Below are 26,640 nucleotides of genomic sequence, written 5' to 3'. Positions count from 1 at the left end.
TTCTTTCTACAACATGAAAAGCACAGTATCTTATAGGTCCCTTTAGATAATAACCCACAGAAACACATACAAACATATCCTTGCAGAATCTGGAAGTGGGATGAAAATATAAAGAGAATGTAATAGTAACAAACTGAAGTAAAACGCATGTATATGTATTTCTGAGGGCTGTAGCGTGGAGCCAAAAACACTATATATATATATATATATATAGAGAGAGAGAGAGAGAGAGAGAGAGAGAGAGAGAGAGAGGCAAATTTAGGATTAAATGGCTACATCATTCAGAGGCTTATTTTAAATGAATAGCATAGCAAAGCACTGTGCACTGTGGTCTCACACATCTTGGACTGTGACCTCACTTCCTGTTCCCAGTTCCGTGCACATCTCAGTGTGCATGTGGGTTTTCCTCTTAGAGTTTACATGAATTGGTATCTCTACACTTCCCTTATAATGAGAGTGACTGTCTTGACTTGTATCCCATCCAGGAACTTGATGATTTGTTATTATTACTGTTTATATCATATGATGAGCAGGCCATGTTATTGGGGAGGGGGGGGGCACACTCTGTGCTGGTTTCAAAACCATCTGCAGTGTGTTAGAACCACAACTAAGCTGCAGACATTCAAGGCTGTGTGCCCACCTCCCCCAGGTGGGCTGTAGACAGCACCAAAGAAAAGAAAATAACAAAAGTGCAAGAAACTTTATTCTATAGAGCAGGGCTCTTCAAATCTGGACCTCGATTCCAAATCCAGGCCTTGTTTTCAGTTCTCCCAGGTAGTTAGATGCTATAGAGTTTTATATTCTTTTAGTAAATCAATTGACTTTTGGAAAACAAAAACAACACCAGACTACACTACCCGGGTTACCCAAATATAAAACACAGAAGTGGTTCCTGCTAGTCTAGTGTGGCTAAACAACTAACTTCTGTCAATGGACAGTTAAGGACAATTATATCCTGAACAGGTATAGATAACCAGTGAGCTTTCTGGAGCAGAAGCTGTGATCAAGCAGGTCAAACTAAATACATGTGCGCACAGAAAATCATAGAGCACAGAGCAGCAAGGCAAGGGGGGGCTGTAGGTCTCTATAGTTGGTTAATAGCCTCCTGGAGGCGGGGCCAGTTACAATTAACCAATCGATGTCCTTGGTGCTCAGGATGCAGGTGGGCAGGAGCTTCCCAGGAGCAGAATTCTGTAATAAAAGCCACATATACCCGTACCTCACTTACCTAACCAAGGTCCATAACATAGCACATGTGGAGATACACAGAACTGAGCTATTGTACCACCTGACAAACCATAAGGTCAGGAAGGAGAGTAGATGTTTTGAACCACTTGGTCAAGGTGCCCCAATTAGTCTCACTGATTATGCCTAAACCTCCTTTTCCTGAAGTCAACTGTTAGCAGACGTGTGTTGGACAACTGATAACATCTGGATGTTCTTTTCCAGGGACACTAATCTCCCAAATGACACCCCCCCCCACCACACACGCAAGTACCTGACAATTAAGGTGCCATTTTGATTTTATTGATTCCTGACTTCACATGTGTTCCTAAGGAGCAGTGGCGCTACGTTGTGTTTCTCAGTTGTTTCACAAAACAAAAGGGAACAAGAATGTACATGAACAGACATTGAAATACCCAAGTTGATGGTTTGGTCGCCGTTGTTAATGGAATCCATCACTTCAGATGCCAAAAAATCTGACAAAATGAACAGCAAAGCACAAAAGGGCCTTAACCACTTGTTCAGGGCTCTCCATTCCAACAGGGTCTCCCTCACCATCCAAAGCCATAAGCTGTAGGTGTTAAGCTGGGAGCAGCACAGGTCAGGACCACTTCCTGACTGGAGACTGTGGCCTTCTCACATTTCCGGTCCTTCTGGCCCAACCTTCCAGAAGCAACTCTGCTCACAGGAGGCTGGTAGCTCATAAACATTGTATATGTTTCTTTGCCTTCCTGTGAGAAGGATGGTGAAATTATCACTTCTGTGGAATTTGCTGGAAAACAGCAGCTGTTCCTGTATTGGTCACTGTTTTCTGTGCTTTGTGAAAATTAACCAAAATCAAGGCCTGCATTCAAGTAACAAAATTAACATATAAAATTAAATATTTAATGGTGGTAAAACTGTACAACATCTGCCTGTTTTGTTGTGACACCTGCCATTACACCTACAGGAAATTTTATGACACCTCATTCTAAATCCATAGGTATCAATATAGAGCTGGTCCCCCCTTTGCAGCTATAACAGCCGCCACTCTCTTCTGGGAAGGTTTTCCAAAAAGATTTCAGAGTGTGTCTGTGGGAATTTTTGCCCATTCATCCAGAAAAGCTTTTGTGAGGTCAGGCACCGATGTTGGACGTGAAGGCCTGGCTCGCAATCTTCATCCTAGTTCATCCCAAAGGTGTTTGATGAGGATGAGGTTCTGTGCAGGCTAGTCAAGTTTTTCAACACCAGATTCAGCCAACCATGTCTTTATGGACCTTACTTTCTGCACTGTGGCACAATCATGCTGGAACAGAGAAGGGCCTTCCCCAAGCTTTCCCACCAATTTTGAAGCATGGAATTGTCCCAAATATCTTGGTGTGCTGAATCATTAAGATTTCCCTTCACCCCTAAAAAACAACCCCATACCATTATCCCTCCTCCACTAAACTTTAGAGTTGGCACAATGCATTCAGGCAGGTAACGTTCTCCTGGCATCCGCCAAACCCAGACTTGTCCATCAGACCGCTAGACAGAGAAGTGTGATTTGTTCACTGGCGGCTTGGCACTGCACTTGGGCATGTGAGGCTTGCATGCAGCTGCTCGACCACAGAACCACCCAGTGCACGCTTTTTGTGCTGGGGTTAATGCCAGAGGACATTTTGCAGTTAGTGAGTCAACAGAGCATCAGGGACTTTTATAAATTATGCACCTCAGCACTCAGCAACCTCACTCGATCTGTTTCTATATATGGTCTCCCACTTTGTCGCTGAGTTTCTGTTGTTCCTAAATGCTTCCACTTCATAATAATACCACATGCAGTTGACTGTGGAATATCTAGCAGGGGAGAAATTGCACAAAATGACTTATTGCAAAAGTTGCATCCTATGATAGTAACGTGCTTGAATTTGCTGAACTCATCAGAACGACTCATTCTTTCACAAATGTTTGTCAACCTGACCAGCTAGGTGCTTGATTTTATGGGTCTAAATGAAACACTTAAATTCAATGATCAAAAGATGTCCCACAATACTTTTGCCCGTATAGTGTATAAGGCTGTGTGATGAGCCCTTTCCTCTACTCCCTCTTCACCCACGACTGCAGACCTGCCAATGGTTCCAACACCATCATTAAGTTTGCAGATGACACCACGGTGATTGGCCTCATCAATGATAACGGTGAGGCCGCCTACTTGGAGGAGGTGGGTCGTCTGGCTGAGTGGTGCGACACCAATAACCTGCTGCTTAACACCGAGAAGACCAAGGAGCTCATCGTGGACTACAGGAGGAATGCTGACCCACATCCACCCATCTACATTAAAGGGACGGCTGTGGAGCGTGTGAGCACCTACAAGTTCCCGGGTGTCCACATCTCCGAGGATCTCATTTGGACGATCAACTGCTCCAAGCTGGTCAAGAAGGCTCACCAGTGCCTCTTCTTCTTGAGGACTCTGAGGAAGAACCACCTGTCCTCAGATATCCTGGTGAACTTCTACCGCTGCACCATCGAGAGCATCCTGACCGACTGTATAATAGTCTGGTATGGGAACTGCTCTGCCTCGGACCGGAAGGCGTTGCAGAGGGTCGTGAAAACTGCCCAGCGCATCGGCGGAGCACCACTTCCTGCCATAAACGACATCTACAGGAAGCGGTGTCTGAATAGGGCTGGGAAAATCATCAAAAACTCCAGTCATCCAGCACATGGACTTTTCAACCTCCTGTCCTCTGGGAGGCGCTACAGGAGTCTCCAGACTAAGTCACCCGGTACCGGAACAGCTTCTTCCCTACAGCTGTCAGACTCCTGAACTCTGCCTCCTGACCTAACTGCACTACTGTAAATGCTGTATAAACAATCATTTTTGTACAATACGGAAATTATAATTCTACAACTGTTTATAACTTGTATTATAGTTATAGCATATTCATAACATACCTTTATACCGTGTACATTGTAACATACCCGTAATAGACTCATATTTTTGTACCCTAATATCTATAATAGACCCATTTTTTAAATATATTTATATATCTATATTACTGCTAATATATATTTTGCAAATATTATGGCTAAAGCACTTTCTGGATGGATGCAAACTGCATTTCGTTGCCAGGTACTTGTGACATGTGCAATGACAATAAAGTTGAATTCTATTCTATTCTATTCTATTCTATTCAGTGGCTACTTTGTAAGATGCATCTAGCTAGTTTCAGAGAAACCACTTTTTTTTGTTCACTGTAAACTCCAGACAATGTATTGTGTGAAAATCCCAAGAAGGATGGCTGTTAATGAGATGCTGGAGCATCTGATACCAACAGTCAAACCACATTCAGAATAATTAAATCAGGGTTCTTAGCTGCTTTAGTCGTTAACCAAATAGTAACAATACCTCAGTTTGACCCAGTTTGTGTGCTGCATGTATGTTGTAAGGTAGGTAAGTATGTTGCACCCTAATGATTTGCTATTTCGCAGCAGCACACTGTTTACAGTCGCAAGCAGGTGTACCTAGTGAATGAGAAGTGTCTGGCCGCAGAACTCTGGCTAACCGGAATAACAGACTATAGTGCTGTTCACGGGACCTCAGTACTTCATTTCATTCCCTAGCATATTACCCCCATGTTCTCGGAATGACTATAAACCCCATCTGTGTGCTGTAGGTACGTATGTATGTTGCAACCAAATGATTTGCTATTTGGAATTGGCCACTGAGGTGTATTTATCAGTCCATCAACCCATCCATCTTTTTTGCATCATGTTCAGAAGCCCGGCAGTGGTGTTTACTGCCACTCAAACCATGCACTTGCCCGAGACCCCCTGGGGCCTGCATCACGAATTAAAATGTGTTAATTAGCCAGATAATTTGTCAAATTTAAGGTAGTCCAGGCTAAAAGTAATTAAGTTCATTTCAGCTGGGGTACCTTAAATCTGACAAGTTATCCGGCCAACTAACAAATCTCGCTTTAGGATACAGGCGGCTGCTAACCACAATATATTTAGTTTTAGAAACATCTGCGGGGCGGGGGCGGAGGGGGAGGTGACATTTTGGCTGGGGCCCCAGAAAGAACAATGCTGTTCCCACAGAAACTGGGTGAAATGCTAAGCTTACCACCCAGTCACATGACAAGACAAGACTGACCCAGATCATTTGCGTCCAACAGGTCTCAGGTCTCGTCATAGTGGAAGTCCACCTGGGTCCATGTAAAGTGCTATCATGAGGCAGGGATGAGCTGGAGTGATACAAAGTATCAATCACTATATTTCAGAAATAGCTATAGATAGTGAATCAACAGTTAATTCTCATAAATGCATTCCTCCTGTTTCACAGAGTCTGTCGTCGGTCCAGGACCACTGAAGCTGAAGTTCTCATAGATCTTGTTGCTGAAAACTGTGGTCGTGTTTTCTTGTTTTTTTCTCTTCCGATCTGGAGGAAGCAATCATTTGAACAATCAATTCATACATGAGAACAACAGACTCACTGCAGTTCTGTTGATTATTAATCAATTGCACCAAAAATGAGTATTCCAAGATATTTGCACAGTATGTTATATATTTATATATATATTTAGATTTACATTTTATTTATTTAGCAGCGGGTTTAGGGTCTATGGTGAAGCCGCTCTACTGCAGAGACTAGGGGTGCAACCGAGTACAAAAGCCACAAGATATAAATGCCCATTCTGTCTAAAACAACAGAATGATGCAAGTACATCCTTGCAAAGAGCAATGACCTTTTAATTCTTAAGAATATTCAGACATTGGCATTGGAATATCAAAAATCTAAACATGCTAAATAAAAAATATATATAATAAAAATAAAACTACACAACCAAAAAAAAAGGTGAAATGGACTCTCAGACTCTTAAAAATTGGATTATATATTAAACATTTGGCACAGGGGCGTAGAGAGTCATTTGTTCCTTTACTGGTAATATACTGCCAAACCAGCTGGAGTTTCCACTCAGTGATGCAATTGAACCTCCATCATTCATTGGCCAGGGGAAACGTAACAAGAAGGCAGAAAGAAGTGGGACCAAAGACTGCATAAGAACAAGAATTTGATGGATTTGAAGAATGGTTGACCGAGAAAGAGAATGACCACAATCAAAACAGGATACATCCTTTTATTTATATTTTATTCATATGACCCACATCATTATTAAATCTGACTGGCAGATCGATCTTTTGGTTTCACAGAATACAAAACAGTGTAAGAAATTCCTTTAAGAAGCACTGCAAGTTTCACCTGCAGCATTAGCAAAATTAGACAGAAGTATATTGGTTATCGGTCAAATTTTTCAATGCAGAAATATGGAGATGCAAGCAAAATGTATTCATTAAATGTAACTGAAGCACAAAAATAATTCCATCTGTTCAATTTTGGTTCCACTATTAGATCTATTTTCCCTGTGTAATATCCAAGTTAGCAGTGGTGCTTGTGGTCAACCAATCAGCAAGCTGTCCTCGTAAGCACCTCCCCAGAAGTGTGTGTGACTTCAGGGGATGCTTCCATCTAAGGCTGCATTCAAAGACCGAACAGGTCACAGTGGCACGACAACGCTGTCGCATTTTGAAGGCCCCTTCAAATGCAGCTGAAATGCCATTCAGATGCGGCCTAGAAATGCACTATTCTTTTGCTCAGATCCCAAGAAACATTGTGCAGACCTTCGAAGGACGCAGACTACAAAGGCCACATGGACCGCATCCTTTGAATGATGCAGCCTCAGAATTCGGACACAACGCTAGTCTGGAATAGAGACTAAGAGCAGATTTATATTTCTGTGTCGAGCCAACACCGTTGCAAGTATTTATACTGGTATGCTGATGGCTGTTTTTGAATTCAGGGGTTGTATAGGTCAAACAGAAAGCATCGTCAAATGGGATTGTCTGGGCTACGGATAATTTTGTATTTGTGTCACCAGCTGTTCCAGTCCCTTCCCTTGAGTCACAAAGTATCACTCCTATCGCCTAGCCAGGACACCAACTATACCTCTGCACTACGAATCTAGAGATGTGTTGGACTATGAAGGATCCATTGAGTGGCAAAAGGAGGACACATTGTGTGTGAATTCAGGGGCTGTATCCTTCTAAATCTGCATTCCAGGACCGAATGTGTCACAGCAATGCGACAAGACTGTCTCATTTCAAACGCTCCTTCAAATACAGTCTAGCCGGTAGGTATATTACCCAGTGGGCGTGCGGAATTATGGTCTCAACAGTTATTCTCGCCCTTCTGAGTTACCAGAGACTCTGGCAGTCTTCCACAGCTTCACAGAACCACGGTTACATGCATAACCAACATTCTATTTCAGTCTTTCCAGACCACTAGAGGGCAGTTGAAAGACTAGTGGAGGACGTATGCCAATGTATGTCACGAGAAAGCATACCCAGACACAGGTAGGACAGTAGGAACATGGCAACAGGTGGCGATGGAAGCGATGCCACATTTAGGCTGTAAAACCTGGTGAAGGTGCTGGGCGAAGATCATATCGCTGCAGAGCAAATCTCAGAAGAGCACTGCTTAAGATGCCATGGCCTGGGACGAGTGACCCTCAATTGAAGCAGGGGCTGGATATCACAGAGATAGTATCTGTGATCTAGTGGGAAAGGTACTGCTTGGAGAGTGGAGACTCCTTGTTCTGCCTACCAAAGCAGACAAACAACTAGTCCGAGGTAGACCAGGTTGCACTAACAGCAGCATAGTGCCATAATACCTACACAGGTTCATGTACGGCTAGCTCCAGCAGCAAAGGCTGCTAAGGAAAGGGGCCTATTACTAACCTGAGGGTTCAGGACCTTACGCAGAAACACAGGGTTAGGAGACAGAGTGACAGAACTGTCCTCAGGGCCCCAACGCATGCACTGAGGACTGACAGACAAGGCATGGAGTTTACCTTTTCATTGGCTGTAACCTCTGCCAAGTGGGTTGGTGGTTTTAGAAGAAAGCGGACTCTATGGGTTTCCAAACAGAATCCAATAATCCCTGAAGAAACTCAAGTACCAAAGAAACAAGGCAAGACTTCAGATCCAAACACCACACAGAAATTAGTTTCCACCTGTCAGGACTAGACACCATTTGGACCTCATACTCCCTTGGAAATTTATTAAGAACACCACAGAGGTGTTGTTGGTCCAAAGCAGCACATGTTTCCTGGTCAGTACAGCTTTGACATGCTGAAATGTCAGGCAAACAACCATCAGTTCCAGCAGATTTCTGTGCTGCAAGCGCAGCTCTGGCCCCCAGGTGCCCTGCACACCATGAAGGTTCCAGACACCCTCCCCCATCCTAGAAGTGATGCATCCATTGTCACCACCTCTTTCCATGCTGGCAGGGATCCCAAGGGTACTCCCCGCTGGAGGAGACTTTTGTGACGCCGAAGCAGCAGTGCCCTGATGCAACTGTGAGAAATCCAGATATGAGCGTGCCTGTGTTGTACTGGAAACAACCGCATGGATCTCAGACGCATTGAAAGGGATGGAGATGGAGGAGGTCGAGCTGCACAAGTGATGTTGAAGCAGCCAGCAACATCACCAGGCGAAGTACAGTTAGATAAGTCAAGTGACGGCCCCTGTGGAATTGTGCCAGGGTTGTCCTGAGCGTAAGCCGTCTGGCTGGAGTAAGAGAGGCCAGCATTTATGTCGATAAACTCTGGGAGGGAAGAAGGGAGCACTTCTCTCAGTTGATGGTAAAACCTAGGGCTGTCATATGCCACACAAACTGCTGGGTCTTCGAGGCCACCTGCTGTGCAGAAGATGCAACAAGGAGCCAGTCGTCAAGGTACAGCAAGACCAACATACCCCTGTATTGTAGGGGGACTAGGGCTATCTTAACTCAACGTGTGAATACACGTGCAGCTAGGGAGAGACCAAATGGGAAAACAAGGCACTGGTAAAGTTGCCCTTGATAGGCAAACCGCAGGAAGCATCGGTGTTCCTGGGCAACAGGAACATGAAAATATGCGTCCTGCAGGTCGATCAAGATGAACCATGCACTCAGCATGATTGCCTGAGTGCATTCCCTTGTGCAGAGCACCCAGAATGGCAGGTACTTGAGATACTGGTTCTGTCCTCTCAGATCGAGAATGGGCCTGAAGCTGCTGTCCTTCTTCCTGACAAGGAAGTAGGTGGAGCCACAGTCAGCTGAGCCTGTTGGTCCACGCATTCTATCGCACCCTTTTGTAAGAGCTTGAGAAGTTCCAGCTGAAGAGTCTGTATTTGACCTGGGTTGCGGACCAGTGTGGGCTGCAGCATGGCATGTAGAGGAGGTTGACAGCTGAACTAGAGGAGATATCCCTTTGCAAGTATGTGTAAAAGCCAGTGATTCGAGGTTGGTTGAGTGGGCGGTGGTAAACTGGCTCCCCGTCTAACCCGAAGAGTCAACCCCAATGGCATTGACCAGCTGTTTTAGTGTGCTTGGAGGGGAACCGTTAGGGAGGGGCCCCATAGGCCTAAAGGGGTGGGTAACATGGTGGACAGATTACTGCCGCTGAGCCGGGGCGTGACTCCGGCTGGTCAAGGGCTGAGGCTGAGTAAGACACAGGGTTGGGCCATGATGGGAGACAGTATGAAGCCAGGATGTGTGGTCTTGGTGCCTGGAAAGAGGGTCCCTGGTAGGGCGCCTAAATGTTGACCCATGAGAGGGTTGCGGGTCTCAGAGACAAGCACACAGCACTCAAAAGCCTCTTTTGCTGCTGGGCCAAAGGTCTGGTCCAGGACCAAGGGCAAGGTCCTCAAACTGTTCTGTAATGGGTTGGACAGCAGAGACTGGGCCAGCCATACCTGCCCCCTGGCCTGTATGAGAAAGCCCAAGGCTCGTCCACATTTGTCAGCAATGGCACCTGTATTAGGACGCACTTACGGACCACTACGTTGTCTAGAATTAATCATTGTCCTGTTACTGTCATACATATGAGGTGATTGAAGTGTGAATTAATTCTGATCGTGTATGGACTGATCATCCTGAGATTCAGATACGTCGTCCATGATTCACCTATAATATTATTGTATTAAGGTTATACTGCAAAGGCATGTTTTTTTTCCCCTCTCTTTCTGGTCACTTATATAACTTGTTTTTCACAAATGACTGGTTTCAGAGTATCCTTATCTTATGCGAAAGAATCCTTGTTTTGGAATGCTTGCTGTATCCAAGGACGCTTACCAGGTGTCCCTGGGTTTCGGAGGGGTTCACCCAGTATGTTTTGCACACCATTGGTCGGTATATGAGACACCTGCCTTGTCCTCTCTTTTGAAGAGTCTTCAGAAGAGAAGAGAAAGAACTGCTCATTCCTATTGTGATTGAAGCTGTGCCTAGCGGCAGGAAGAGGGGAAAGCATTGCCCAAGGATACTTGTCTAACTATCTTTGATTGAAATTGCACCTAGTGGTCAGTGTGTGTAGGATGCTCACCCCATCCTCAGGAGGAGGGGGGACGCATTGATTATTGAAACTTGTCTCATCACTTCTGATTGAAGCTGCAAACTGCTTACCCGGACAAAAATTGGAAATTAGACAACACATTGCCTGAGGGGAGGGGTGAGCCTGGCCAGCTCGTCTCCTGCTCGCACGCGGTGACTAAATTTAGTATAAAAGAAGGGGGAGATCTCAGTGTTGGTTGGAGCTCAGCCGTGGGATAGAGCGCGCATCGCCCAGCACTTTCTCAGGACTCACGTGTTGGTCTCCTGCCAGGACTGAAACGGGCTCCCCAGTCTAAGAGTGAGGGTAGGTGATGACGGCACGTCCGAGTGTGAATAGCTTTGCAGTGAAAATTTTTTGATTCGATCAATTATCGCAATAACCAATTGTTTCAATTGTCACTTTTTTATACATGCTTATAATAACTTGTATTGGTGGTTTTATTATTGTTTATTATTTATAATACCATTGGATATCACTTGTGATACAGAATTATTTTGCATCGCCTTTGATCCAATATTTTGGTATTGATTTTAATGCAAGGTTATTTTGTATTACTTGTAATAAAGCGTTTTTAGAAGCGAACCCAAGTGATCCTGTTTGCTCCTTCGAAAGCCCTACTGCATATCCCCCTCACATCATCTTAAGACAGCACCCAATGACTAGAGGGAGAGGCCCATTAAGTCATCCATTGTCACATCCGTGGCATGTGGGAGAGAGGAATGCAATGGCCAGCATTAGGTGTGCATGGGTATTAGCTATTCTTCCTAAATATGTGTAGCACTATAGGCTCTTTCCAGGATGTCATCAGTACGGTGGCACTCTACATTTAGACAGTGAAGCTGAAGCTGAGATAAAGCTGCCCTCAGCATGCTGTGAATGAAAGTTGCTGCAGGAGCTGATGCCGAGATAGAGCTCTCATTGAGCGAGCAGGGCGAGGGGTTGCATGCAGGCTGTGACTACTCCTCACTGTGTACCATGTCCACGTGGACTCAGAAGCGGCGACCGATGCAGCGTCCACATCTGACTGGGCAAGTGGACGTGTTCTGGGATGAGGCATGGCGGAGGGGCAATTATGGTGCTCCTCCTCCACAGCCTGGGAGCCTGCAGCTGGAGTAGACTGCAAAGCAGACAGCTGAGCCTGCAACTGCTCAACCCTGAAGGAGATCTTGGAAACCTTGCGGGCTGGGCCCCCGGAGGAAGGCTTCTTCTACGCTACCACTTTATGAGGGTCAGCCGCCTTCCATTTCCTACCGCCCACACTCACACCTGAAGGGGCAGGGGAGGGGATAATCAGAATCTAGGTCTAGCCCAGCCAAGCGGAGGCGGTGTAGCTCCAGCAGCATAATGCTGCAGGCTAGACACGGGTCAGTCAGCGCTTCCCACGAATGAGTGAGGTCCAGAAAGGTAAGGCAGCAGTCATGACCGTCTACTGCATCCATGGGGTAGAGAGAGCAGAGCCAATCACGCACAGACCCTCAACAGCATAAGTAGAGGGAGCGGAGCTGCTGTGCGCAGGCCCTCAACACTTTGATCGTAGTAGGAACGGGGTGCTAAGCGTGGGCGCTGAACAGTTGCTAGAGCGGAGCCAATCACACACGTACGCTCAGCAGTATAAAGCGGTTTTCAGACCGAACGCTGCGCTCTGTAGCCCGTTATATTCAACGGATTCCGCAGCGCAAGAATGATTCTACGCCGTGCACTACTTGAGGCCCTTGTGCCGTGGAAAAATATAAAATCTACAAAGAATACAAATAAAATAATTAAAAACAATAAAATGGTTAGCTTACCTAAAGCGTCACATCTGTTCAGCTCCGTGTGTATTGAAAGGACAGGTACATTGAGATGCGTAGTAATTTACACGACTGAACTGAATTACAAAGGCAATGAGGCGAACAATTTTACATACACAAATTACAAAAGAATGTAATTTAATGTATGTCATTTTGAAAAAAGCTGCAATCTCTATAAGGATAAAACGTCTAGCCGGGCTACTCACTGGAATCGGCAAGTCTGTTAGGCCGCCAAAGGAATCGTCAACAAGCAGGTGCTTGCGTTTTGAAAACCAAGGAAAATTATGCTGGTAAGAATTAGTGGTTATTTATCAGTAAAAAAAAAACACACAGGTTTTTATTAGGGCTGTCAATCTAAATGCGTTATTCGTTGCAAATTAAAATTAACAACATCATCGCGCAGTGCATAATGGGGCAACCATATAAAGCATATAAGTGAGGGATTCTCAACCCATGCGTCACAACCTAAATTTGGGTCGCGGCAAGTTCTGAAAGGGTCACAAGGCAGAGTTGGAAATGGCAACATTTTAATACCAGCAAGCTCCTATTCTGATCCACGATCAGATTTAGAATTAATCTATATAAACGGGTCTTCGGTCTGCAACTGGTTAGCGCAAAACTATTGCTCTAAATCAATACAAGAAGTCAAGCCACAGCTGCTTAATCTAAAATTCACTGGCATATCCAATCAAATTTAATGCATTTATTACGCATTGACTGGCGTAAATTGCAGAGTGCAATGTCTGCTTGATTATAGCGTTAATTTTAATCTATATTTGATATAGGGTCACGACTGAGGTGGCATGGTAAGAATTAAGCCGTGGTGCAAAAAGGTTGAGAACCACTGATATAAATGAGAGACACTTTTTTGTACTGTTCTCATTCATGACCTACTACATTGTTTGAAATATACGTCATTTGTGATTATCCTACATTAATTTGGTGACTGATTTTACATTTAAATAAGCTTTGTAACAAGCTTTAGTCTTAAGAAGAAAAACAAGTTTTTAATTGTGGTTCATTGCAAAATGTTCGATTAATTAGTTAACTTTTTTAATCAATTGGCAGCCCTAGTTTTTATATTAACATGTTTGCTAAAACTTTAAAATGCATTAATATAAAACTGTAATTAGAATATCGGAACTACCTGTGCAGTTACATAAAAATATAGTCAAACCTCGGTTCTCGAACGAAATAATGTAAATTTGATTAATCCATCCTAGATCCCCAAATGATTGCTTATTTAAACCTACATACCTAATGTTATAACATAAATAAAAACTTTTAAACCCATAAATACATAAAATAAACAAAAAAATGATTTTGTCATTCCATACTCAGAGAGACGAACACTTTTATCAAACTTTGCATTTATTTTCCTTTTAAGCTCTATCATGGATGTCACAACTTTTATTTTTGGTTTACTGCTATCTAACCTTCTTCGGACCCATGGTGGCTTATTTAAAAACAAAGTAAGAGCAAGAAAAGCAAAAAATCACGAGAAAATTCAAAGCACAATTCGACGGAAATGTTCAAAACGCGAGTGTTAGCGGTAGGCTGACTCATACGTACGCATTTTCACCTTTGTTTATACGTAAAAAGATGTGTGCTTTGTCAGACAGGTTTTAGTGCGAAAGGGTTTGTTGGTCGAGAGCCGAATATACGTTCGACAACCGAGACATTCCTTTACCAAAGAATATGGTCGAGAACCTAGACATTCGAGCAAACGAGGTTCTCCTGTAAATAACATTCACGTGACATCTTTGGATCAATAAGAAAAAAATATTTACCTAAGCCGTGGTATAAAACTAAAATAAAAGCCTGTTTTAACCAGAGCCTGTTGCCATAGAAAACCATTAATTTGAAAGGGGATCAGCTGCAGACTGTGCAATAAGCGGAGTGTTCAGTCATCTGATGTGTAGTGGGCTAAGCCTCCATGTCTGTGATCAGAAGGTTGCTGGTTTGAGCCCGGCCTCGGTACATCAGTGGGTCCTTGAGCAAGGCCCTTAACCCCCAGCTCCCTGGGTGCTGCTATGGGCGGCTGCCCTTCATGGCCGGCTTGCTTTCATCTACAGAGCAAGTCGGCGGAAGCATGAAGAGAATTTCTCCATGGGGATCAATAAAGTATCTATTATTATTATGATGAATCAGCCGTATTTAAATAGCTTCATATTCCTCAGCTTTTCTATAAATATAGACGTTTATAGAGAAATTGTCAAAAATAATCTTGTTTGCCAATTTTAGTGGTATTACGTGGAGCCACATTAACAGGAACCTGGAGGTTATTCGGAAGCAGAACAGTGTAATGGCATTCTTGGTAGCCTGGCCCTTGCAAAATAGTGGTACTATGGAAAAGATATCAGACGAGAGCAAAGACACGCAACCCGTTTCCTCATCGCATTTGCGAAATGGCCACTGGGGCGAGGGTCATTGCACAAGCTGTCTTTCTGTCCCACTGCCATCAAAATTAGCTCAACGGAGCACAGAAAGCATTAGACGTTAAATGGAGGATCTGATGTGTTTCTACTGTCGCAGATAGAATTCAATATTGGCCCCTGTTTGGAATCAGAAGAAAATCTGGGACTCCAAACAGCAACTTACACAAATACTAAGCTACCATTTTTTTAAATTATGGGTAGGAAGATGATTATACTGAACGATAAACATCACGCATAATAAAATAAAAAAAATGAAGGGCATAACATTTGAGACTGTAATGAAGGAGAAACTTACATTTACAGCAACAACAGATGATCGGAAAGATGAGGATGACTCCTGCTGGCGCTGCGATGTACAATATGATGATTAATTCCTTTATGTTGGTGGAACACTCTGAAACAAAGTAACGACCACAACCTATGGTCAAGTCCCAGTAACGACCACAATCTATGGTCAAGTCCCAAAAGCCAACTGTAGGTGGAGAATTACGTTCAGTGTTACAAACCCAGAAAGACGAAGGTGTCGCTGGAGGATGTGTTGTTATGGCTGACATTGCAGGTAAATGTGTCACAGTCGCTCCAGGCAGGTTTACACAGCTTCAGACTCTGACTTGCATTGTATTCGTTTCCAGATGTGCCCCAGGTCCAGTGGAATGTCAGCTGATTCTGAACCAGTCCTTCTGTCCTACACAGGAGCTCCATGCAGTCTTGATTACTGGTGTTCAGTTTTTCTATGACGACACCTGGACACAATGGATGGATATTTCAATTTTTTTTTATTTAGGGGAATTTCAAAAATCAGGAACAGCCTTTGAAAATGAAATGTCGCTTTATTTGCCGTTTCCACAAGTACTGATGCATTCAAATGCTTTTTTTTGTGCATATCCCATCTAGTGGTCCTGTGTTTTAATACACACATATGCACAATATGGGGTCTGATCACAAGGACAGCCATTTATCTGGTGCCACTGGAGCATTTCGGAGGGTTAAGGGCCTTTGCTCAAGTGACTGTTCTGCCGAGGAGACCTTCCCATGGCCGGCACAGAAGCATAACCCACACACGCTGCCCACATTTATAGCCAATAACAGACTAAATACAAGACATCCCAGCAACAAATTTTTTCCCTTTCACAAATCACAATCAGCATCAAGAATGCTATCAGATGTCATAAATGTTCTAATAATTTTTTAATGGCTGAATTATTGCTTGAGGATACTGACTATGACAGAGAGAGATGAAGCTTTGAGCCTCACTATCAGTCATTAGAAAACAGGATGCTTACTAGACCAGTCAGCACCTGAAATCGCACTGTGATCCCACTCACTGTGGGTTTTAAGGTCTCTGTGTCATCTTGGCCGTATCTAGATCATGACTCACACTCCAGTTACCAAAACGGAAAACAGAAGCACAGGGCAGAGCAGGTAGAAATTTCATAAATTAGCCAAACCCTGTGACCTTGACTAGGATAAGTGGTTAGGTGGTGAATGGATGGTGAAAATCAGTATCTCTACATTTCTGATTGCTAGTATGTGTCCTGAGACAAACTGACATCACATCTATAGGTTTTTCTCCTACCATGTGCCCTACGCTTTCTAGAATAGGCACCAGGCACAGACCACGATGCTCCACTGCAGTGTTTCCCAATCTGCTTCCTCGGGGACCTGATCCATGTTTTTGCTTCCTCCCAGTGCCCGGTAGAAGCAAAAATGTGGACTGTCTGGCAGGGAGATGGGAGGGAGCAAAAACGTGAACCATCTATGGGTCCGCGAGGACCGGGATTAGAAACACTGCATAAGCAGCTATGGGATGGATTATTCTGTGAATAAAAACTGCATTCTTCTGTAGAGAATCCTGATATGATACCATACAAGAATGTGCTCTGGTGGTCAGTTGCGCATGAATCTCTCACATCCCATTTCATAGTGAATTATAGTTTTGCCAACATGCATTTTCATTACCAATGAGAAATTAAGCTGTTGTGCACAAAATCATCAGAGAAAACATCTACACTGGATTACCTTGTACTGTAAGATCCACCAAACAGAATTTCTCCTCGCCTGTTGGGGGAACGAGTTTTGTCACAGAGCAGTTGTAGACACCAGAGTCACTGAAGCTGACATTTGTTAAGTAAAGTTGCAGAGGTCGTCCTTCGATCACATAACGGGGTCCACAATTCCAGGAAGTGATGGTATTGTTTGACACACGGTAATAACAGAGGACTGTAGAGGTTCCATTCTTCCTCAAGTTGACAGCATATGTTTTATTAAGACTGTCCTCAGATACATTGCAGTGGAGAGGGATCTTCTGCCCTTTGCTTGCTTTGATGGTGATGATGCCCTCAGCATCTGTGTGAATAAAGAGAATCACAGCTGTTTGAAATATTATAAAATATGATACAGAAGATTTATATACAGAACAGTGACCATGCAGAGGACATAAAGAATTATCAAAAGTTCAAAATAGTGAAGACTAACCAAAAAGTTAAAAATGGTAAAAAATAGCACACAACAGTGATGTAGCTTTACAGTTATTACTCCTAAAACCAATAGGCTGTTAGGATCTGTCTTCTCAGTTTCCTCTATTAATTTCAGTATTTCATTGCTTTTTTTTCTATGATTTGCAAGAATACAAATGTAGCACTTCCATATCATGTAAGTTCTCCATTTAACACGAAACTGTATATTAAGACCAGCTTTTAAACAATTATAGGAAAACAACAGTAAACTTCTACCCAGAAAACATTCCTAGAATTTACAGAGACTTTTTCTATTTAGAATCCATATGAAAAGCTAGATCACTGCATGGTTAAGTGGATAAATGAGCACAGGAATTGGCACAAAATTAATTAACGCCTCCAGACAGAATAAAGCACAAAAGTTACCTGATGACATGAAGAAGAACGTGAGGAAGATGTGGGCGACGCAGGTCTGTGTAAATCCCATTGTAATCTCACACCCTGAAGCAGGCAGCGCTCTAGTTTAAAAAGATACAACTTCCTGTGAAACCAGACACCCACAGGACCGACAGCCATTGGAGAAGTACATCTCTCAAACAGAGGAAGGAAAATTAAAAGCAAGTTCATAGATTTTTCTTTCGTTTTTGTACCGTAACACGATACAGGGAAGGTATGTGAGGATCTTACTCTGAGCTCTTGTAATATTTCTGCGTGACAGTATTGAGTGTAGTGAGCCTTTGGGGGGGCTTCTGGGGGTATAACTACAGGCGGGCTGATAGGCACCACCAGTGTGCCACTTTCAGTTGTTGTTTTTCACAGGTTTGCTGCTCTTTCTACAAGAAAACCACAAAGTACCTTATTGGTCCACACTTGTCCCTTTAGATGGTAACCTATAAAATACCCACAAAGCAATTGTGTATCTGTTTCAACAGGATGTTAGTACACAAGAGATATTGGTGTTTTAATTGATCATTGCAACAAACATTTACATTAATAAAATTATATCCAGCTCATTGTTGGTGTAACTGAGAGCACATGGCAAAATAAAAACATTAAAGTAATTGACTATAGCTTTGTATTGATGTACCAATTCATGTATTTTTATTTGGCATTCATAAATTTTCTTATGATTAATCAGGGTTCAGGAAGTGTGACCTCATGACAATGAGACAACATCTATCTCAGGCTGAGTAATCAAACCTACACGGTAATGTGTTCAAGACTTAGGCAGCTTAAGGAAATTATGTCTCAATGCACCGTAAAAGTGCGTCAGCTTTGCCATTTCGAAGCATCTCTGAAAGTCCCCCCCAGTGTTTGTGGCTTACCACCCAGTATATTCACTCATTTGTTGAACTCACCCACTATGGGGATTTAATACCTCATGAAGTTAATTTACTAATTAAGTTAACCATTTAAATAAGCTGTTGGTTACCAAATACATGGAATGGCTGGGGAGTCCCCAGGAGTGAGTTGGGCCATCCAACAACATATCTGTGACATTTGGGAGAACACTCCAATTTTGTATACTCAGGGAAACTGGGATTTTTTATGTGGAGGGGGGGGGGCATAAGAGAGGCCAAAAATTATATAGCTAAAGAGTTGGCTTACCCTATATGCGACATAGGCGATTGCCTAGGCCGTCATTTGATTAGGGGGCGCCAAAGAACAAATCAGAAGAAATACCTCTGGCTCTATTCTGTGACATTACAGTAATTTAAACTAGTTTTCATATTTCACTGCTTTGCACCCCATACTCCTGGAGCACTCCCCACAGGATTCCCTTAGGGACACAGTTGAATGCCTTCTCCAAGTCCACAAAGCACATGTAGACTAGTTGGGCAAACTCCCACGCACCCTCCAGGACCCTGCCGAGAGTATAGAGCTGGTCCACTGTTCCACGGGCAGGGCGAAAACCACACTGCTCCTCCTGAATCGAGGTTTGACTATCTGACGGACCCTCCTCTCCAGGACCCTTGAATAGACCTTACCAGGGAGGCTGAGGAGTGTGATCCTCTTATAGTTGGAACACACCCTCCGGTCCCCCTTCTTGAAGAGGGGGACCACCACCCCAGTCTACCAATCCAGAGGCACCGTCCCCGATGTCCACGTGATGCTGCAGATGCGTGTCAACCAAGACAGCCCTACAACATCCAGAGCCTTGAGGAACTCCGAGCAGATCTCATCCACCCCTGGGCCCGGCCACCTAGGAGCTTTTTAACCACCTCAGTGACCTCCGCCCCAGAGATAGGTGAGTCCACCCCCAAGTCCTCATTTGAAGGTTTGTCGGTCAGATTGAGGAGGTCTTCAAAGTATTCCAACATCCCGAGCTGAGGTCAGCACTCAGCAGTGTCCCATTCCCACCATAAACAGTGTTGATGCTGCACCGCTTCCCGCCCTGAGCTGCTGGATGGTGGACCAGAATCTCCTCTAGCTGTCCGGAAGTCGTTCTCCATGGCCTCGCCAAACTCCTCCCATGCCCGAGTTTTTGCCTCAGCGACTGCTGAATCTGCGTTCCGCTTAGCCTGCCGGTACTCATCAGCTGCCTGCAGAGTCCCACAGGCCAAAAAGGCCCGATAAGACTCCTTCTTCCGCTCGATGGCATGCCTCACCACCGTGTCCACCAGTAGGTTCGGGGATTGCTGCCGCAACAGGCACGACCACCTTATGGCCACTGACCACCTTACGGCCACAGCTCCGGTCAGCCGCCTCCACAATGGAGGCGCGGAACATGGCCCATTCGGACTCTATGTCCCCCGCCTCCCCCGGGACATGGGCGAAGTTCTGCCGGAGGTAGGAGTTGAAGCTCTTTCTAACAGGGGATTCCGCCAGACGTTCCCAGCAGACCCACACTATACGCTTGGGTGTGCCAGGTCTGACCGGCTTCCTCCACCATCGGCGGAGCCAACCCACCACCAGGTGGTGATCAGTTGACAGCTCCGTCCCTCTCCTCACCCGAGTGTCCAATACGTGTGGCTGCAAGTCCGATGACACGACCACAAAGTCGGTCATTGAACTGCGGCCTAGGGTGTCCTGGTACCAAGTGCACATATGGACACCCTTATGCTTGAACATGGTGTTCATTATGGACAATCCGTGACGAGCACAGAAATCCAACAACAAAACACCACTCGGGTTCAGATCGGGGGGGGCATTCCTCCCAATCACGCCCCTCCAGGTCTCACTGTCATCGCCCACGTGAGCATTGAAGTCCCCCAGCAGAACAAGAGAGTCCCCAGGAGGAGCGCTCTCCAACACCCCTTCCAAGGACTCCAAAAAGGGTGGGTATTCTGAACTGCTGTTTGGTGCATAAGCGCAAACAACAGTCAGGACCCGTCCCCCAACCCGAAGGCGAAGGGAGGCTACCCTCTCGTCCACCGCGGTAAAAAATATTGGAATTATTATAAAACAAAAAAGGAGTTATAAATAAATAAATTTCTCACAATTGCATTTAGGAGTGATTTAAACAGCAAGGGTGAAAATGATTATACAAAACAGCAGTGCTAAACTTTAAACTGATTTTTAAACCTATACTAGATAACTTTGAGAAGAAACAATCATTAAAATTACAATGCTTGCTAAGTTTTGTTTTTTTATGACAAAGTAAAAATGTTTTAGTGAAACTTTGCACTATAATATAATGCACTATAATGTTTATTTAAATTAAAAGTTTAAATGACATATAGATAAATAATCATTTAGATGGCAATTTAACGACTATTTAAATTGTTATTGAAATGATACCAGCATCCATTTAAATGTTCTGTCAAAGTCACCCATCAAATTCAGTGGGGCCCCCCAGCTCTAAACAAATTGGTTACATTGCAAACTAAGTCACAACAGATCAATCCTGCCTAGTCGATTGAATTAATTCATAACTGCATTTTGTCTGTCCCATCCTGGGGCAATATTATAAGATAAGATAGAGCTTTATAAGACAAGATAGCTCTTTATTGTGACTATTACAGGATTGTGAAAAACAGAACATCCTAACTTGCAGATCCTATCTTAAATATACAAATGAAACATCTTTATGGATTACAATGTATAAAACTCACATTACACCATTCAATAAAACTCTTTGTAACATGTTTTTTAATACAAATATGAACATACTATTTGCTGACAAATAGGGCAGCGTGTGGCTCAGTGGATTAAGCCTCTGTGCCTGCGATCAGAAGATTGTTGTTTCGAGCTCAGGCCTCAGCACATCTGTGAGTCTTTGCACAACACACTTAACCACCAGCTCCCTTTGTGGCCAGCTTGCTGGGGGAGGTGTAAAGAGAATTTCCATATGGGCACTAATTAAGTATCTATAATAATTATAAGTAGACTTTTTGTACTGTGGAAAATACACCGAAAGAATAAATTAAATTATTTAGAAATGATTCATCGGTATATATTGTACTCCTATAAAAAAGAAAAAAATCCACCCAATCTGGTCTCTTTCTACCATCAAGTTTAACAAACTTCCAGTGATTAGCAACAGCAAGGGATTCGTTGTGGCACCTTTGGAACCGCGCACTGTGCTCGCTCAGTGCTAAATGACAAGCGATGCTGCATATCTGTGTGTTTCTCTATGCAGAGCGATCGTGGTCTGCTGCATCTGGGTTGACAACTTCAGTCAACTGGCTGGAGTGAGATTTTCAATTCAAGACATATTTGCACGCAAATGCACATCCATTTACATGCATGCAAGAGTTATACGTCCTTGTAAATGCATCCTGTGAGGGACTGTGAGTTTCCCATAAAAATACTGACAGGAAAAATATGCATGTATGTCACTTGTAATACAGATAAATATGATCATTTATTAGATTTATCGGGGGGTTAATACAGTATTTTTGCAGGGTAGAGAACATTGTTTATTTCCAGGCAGGGTCCAAAAGCGGCACAATGGCGCATTGGTTAGAACTGTTGCCTCACACCTCTGAGACCAGGGCCAACATCTCCATACCAGCTGTGTGTGTGTGGAATTTGCATATTCTCCCCATGGGGTTGTGGGGCTTTCCTCTGCAGCCCAAAGATGCTAAGGTGAATTGGAGGTACGAAATGGTCCATAGGTGTGAACAGTGTGCATGCCCTGCAAAGGGTAGACACCCCATCCTGGATAATTTTCTGCTTTGTGTCTGTAGCTTCTGGGAGAGGCTCCAGGCCCCTGTCACCCTGAATGGGACAAGCAGGTATAGAAAACGAATGGAAGGACAGAGACGGCTTGTCCCAGCAAAAGGAGGAAGTAGTCAAAGGATGCAATACAGAAGTTTCTTATACAAAACGGTGCAGATTCAAGAACAGAATCCTATTCTGTAGATGCACAAAGACAAAATTAAGTCAATGGTGAGCATTACCTTATAGCACTGCGGTGTCAAATCTCCAGCACTGTGGGTTCAGTTCCTGCCATCAGCTCTGTGAATGAAGACTTAGCACGTTCTCACTGTGTCTGTGTGGGTTTCCTCCTCCAGTCCAGAGTTGTGCAGCTTATCGGAGCCTCTAAATCGCTGTCACTATGGGTGAGTATGCGTCTCGCGATGGACAGGCATTGCACCCAAAGTATACCCTGGTTTCAGCAGTCATGGAAAAAAGGCCGGATGAACAGTCTTTGCTGCTAGCCCACTGCGATGGTTCAGTTAAAAAAAACTTGGTCCGACATGCATATTCGGTTTTTTGATGTTGATGAGTGGGGGTGCTTGACTTCCTGCCACAATTCTCTGTCGTGTTATTTTTAAAAGAAACATTTGGATGCGATATAGTGATAAACACAGCTACTCAGACCAGCTGAGCTGCTGAAAAACAAGCAGGTGACCAATTTTTGTCATTGCATTTCCTCTTTAACGCTGCAGTTTATTAAGGCAAACCACAGACCTGCAAGCCCCTTCCAGCTGCTCTCCAAACGTACGCGTACAGGTCAGAAAGCAGTCATTCTTTCTCACTCCTGTGTTCTAGACCTGTTTCCCAAATCTGTTCTCAAGGACCCCCCCCCCCTCGGATGGTCCATGTGGGAGGGTGCAAAAATATGGACTGCTCGGTGTCCCTTTGGACTTGGGTTACCTTGTCAACACCCTCAGGTTCCGATTCAACAAAGTCTCGCAGCGTCCTTCAGAGCGCGGTGGAAACTTAGTGTGGGAGTGTTGAAAGTGGGCCCCCTTTCAGAGCAGATACGAGAAATGCAATTCCAGTGAAAAGTTTGGACACACCCTAACCCATAGAAAGGTTCTTTTTGGGCTACAGAGATTCCCCCGCCGACCGCAGAAGTTACATTCCAGACCCATCAGCGATAGGTGAAAATCCGCAATATAGAAAGACCATATAGATAAACAATTTTTTAATAGTTTAAGCCACATGTGTCAAACTCAAGGCCCGTGGGCCACATCCGGCCCGGTGTAAAATTACACCTGGCCCGCAAGATCATTTTATATATCTTTTTTTTAATGGCCCGGCGATATGAAGCGTCGATAACATGCAAAGGACAAATCCCATAATGCAGCGCAACAGCTGCCTTACCGAACGATAGACTACCTGCGATCATTCCCGCATCAATTACGTCAGATCAATCAAGCGTCTGTTGATGTATACAACCCTAATTTAAGGTCAAAGCTAGCCCCTAACAATGGGCAAGAGAAAGGTTGATTCTGAAAACAGAGCCTTTCAAAACCGGGGAGAGGCTGAGTATATGCATACTGACATTGCCGGTAAACCCGTGTGTCTTGTTTGTGGAGCTAATGTGGCTGAGAGAGAATCTCCACAACACGGAACCTTATACCCCAAACATAAACGAACTTGTTACCAAGAAAAGGTGCCAAGCATCCAACTCTGACAGAATGGCATAAGAGCAAAGAAAATTGAATGTTTTGATTTGTTATTATTCTAACTTTCACTTAAAAGCACAATTTTTGTTTATATTTTCAGGTTTTTTGCAGCATATTCATATTTTGAATTTGTATAATTTTGGCAGGAGATATTTTTATGGAGAGCAAAATATTTTAAGTTAAAGTTTATTTATTTTGGAATAATATTGTATCTTGTCTGTTTTGATTCATATTTATGCACAAAAAAACGTTAATTTTAGTCTGTTCAATAAATGTTTATCCTGTTTGGCCCGCGACCTAAAGTGTACTTGGTCCCCTGTCCGATTGAGTTTGACACCCCTGATTTAAGCCTTAAAATACTCCTCCCATACGCTTTAATAATAATAATAATAATAATAATAATAATAATCAATACTATATTGATCCCCTTGGGGAAATTGTCTTTACGCCTCCCTCAACTTGCTCTTTTTCATACAGTAAACTGCCCGCGAAGGGCAGCCACCTGTAGCAGTGCCCAGGGAGCTGGGGATTGAGGGCCTTGCTCAAGGACCCGCAGACATGCTAAGGCTGGGTTTGAACTGGCATCCTTCTGATTACAGGCACACAGGCTTAGCCCACTGAGCCACATGCTGTAAAAGCGATAAGCAAAAATCCGCGATATAGAAAGACCATATCGATAATTTAAAAAAAAAATAGTTTAAGCCTTAAATCTTAAGGCTTAAAACAATACGATAAGTTCCCAAAAAGTTTGCTCACAACAATCGGACCACAAGCAAGGTCCACGATATGCAGAGAACTGTGATGCGTCGGGGAAAAATCCACGATATAGCGGGGGATCACTGTATTCTATAAATTTTACAATAAAGACATCCAAACTATTAAATAACATATATGGAATTATGCACTGACCAAAATAGTGTTAAACAAAAAAAAATAATAATTTGTTGGGGGAGGCAGCTCTCTGGGTTGGGACTCAGATGATTGCTGGTTCAAATACCTGGATCGCCAGAGTGATCCCACCATTGAGCCCTTGAGCAAAGCCCTTAATCCCAATTGCTCCAGGGACTGTTTCACCCTCTTGGGATACTTTGTCAGCCATCCTCAAGAAGTTCCCCCAAATATGCTGAGCATTCATTGGCCATTTCTACTGGATTTAGGTCAGTTGGCCAGGTCATGTGACGCGACACTGTCACTGTCCTTTGTAGGCAGCTTGGTGCATCCAAACTTTTGATTTGCACTGTGGATCTACCCGTTTCTCAGTTAATGATGTTGCCGCCGCTCCATTGTGTTTTTTCCTTGCCTTTTTATTGCTGGCCTTCATTTCCATCCATCATTTTTAAAGGGGATAGTGTGCAGCCCTGTGTGTTAGGTCAGAAGGCCCAGATTGGCAGAGTGATTTCACCACTGGACCCATGAAAAAGATCCTGTCGTGTCAGCATTGCCTGCTCGTGTGACCGCGAGTGTGACGGACTGCCATTCCTAAATGCCTCTTGCCTTGCTGCTTCCAGGTGGGATTTCTGCAGATCGTGTAGTGGATGAGCACACTGAAGATGGATGGATTGGATCGCACCATAGATTATCCAGATAAAATGTCAATAGCACTTTACTTAAGGCCATGTTTTTAGCAATTTATAAACACATTCATGATCAGGGATGGATGGACATAACTGGTACGCAAGTACGCATTCACCTTTAAAAACGATCAGTTGTTTGTAAAAGCACAAATGCGTCCTTTTTTGTGTGCATTTGTGCTGTTATGACAAGAAAATACCTTGCATTTTAAACTGTACACCGCAAATGAAGTAGTTAGCATATAAAGATTAAAATGCATAATATTTTGTTTTCATATCAGCACAAATGCACATAAAATAAGTACACATTTATACTGTCACCACAATCGCTTGTCTCACGTATCATTTTTAAAGGTGAAAGTGTACTTGCATACCAGTTATGTCCATTCTTGATTATAATGCATTCATAAAACGTTATAAACATTGCTTTAAGTATGTATAAAGGTATCTACAGTAAGGAACATAAGTATTTGAACACCCTGTGATTTTGCAAGATCTTCCACTTAGAAATCATGTAGGGTCTGAAATCCACAATGTAGGTGCATTCCCACTGTGAGACAGCATTTTTTTAAAAAATTCAGGAAATCACATTGTATGATTTTTAAAGAATTTATTTGTATTGTACTTATGTTCCTCACTGTATATAAAGGTATGTATATATAAAGGTAACTATGCCACATTATAGAGGAGTGTTTCATAAAGCATTCATAACGCATAATACATACGGCTATACTGTGTTATGCCTTTTGATAAATATTTATAGCCATGTTTATAATGCTTTATGAATGCATTATTACTTGTTACGAATGTGTTCATAAATTACTAAAAACATGGCCTTAAGTGCTACCAAAATGTTTTCGATTCACATTGGTCTACGGAACAGGAAGTTGCTTAGCAGGTTGCTGGTTCAAATCCCTTGAACAAGGCCCCTAACCTCCAATTACTCCAATGTCTGGTCGCTATCAAAAATGG

General features: G+C 43.5%; 2 long non-coding RNA genes across 2 annotated transcripts; both read right to left on the bottom strand.

Moving 5' to 3' along the window:
- Positions 1 to 1,505: 1,505 nt before the first annotated feature.
- Positions 1,506 to 17,008, bottom strand: LOC111855656 (uncharacterized). Its single transcript, XR_011992175.1, has 4 exons — positions 16,858 to 17,008; positions 15,345 to 15,581; positions 15,134 to 15,232; positions 1,506 to 5,620 (listed from the first exon to the last, which is right to left on the bottom strand). It is a non-coding gene; the product is annotated as an uncharacterized lncRNA (long non-coding RNA).
- A 22-nt stretch (positions 17,009 to 17,030) lies between these two features.
- On the bottom strand, positions 17,031 to 22,876 carry LOC140591874 (uncharacterized). Its single transcript, XR_011992174.1, has 3 exons — positions 22,640 to 22,876; positions 17,721 to 17,812; positions 17,031 to 17,184 (listed from the first exon to the last, which is right to left on the bottom strand). It is a non-coding gene; the product is annotated as an uncharacterized lncRNA (long non-coding RNA).
- Positions 22,877 to 26,640: the final 3,764 nt, after the last annotated feature.

The sequence above is a fragment of the Paramormyrops kingsleyae genome, chromosome 6 (genome assembly GCF_048594095.1).
Source record: "Paramormyrops kingsleyae isolate MSU_618 chromosome 6, PKINGS_0.4, whole genome shotgun sequence".
Taxonomy (NCBI): Eukaryota; Metazoa; Chordata; class Actinopteri; order Osteoglossiformes; family Mormyridae; genus Paramormyrops; species Paramormyrops kingsleyae.
Note: the sequence above shows the minus strand (reverse complement) of the source record. Positions and strands in the feature narration are given on the sequence as shown.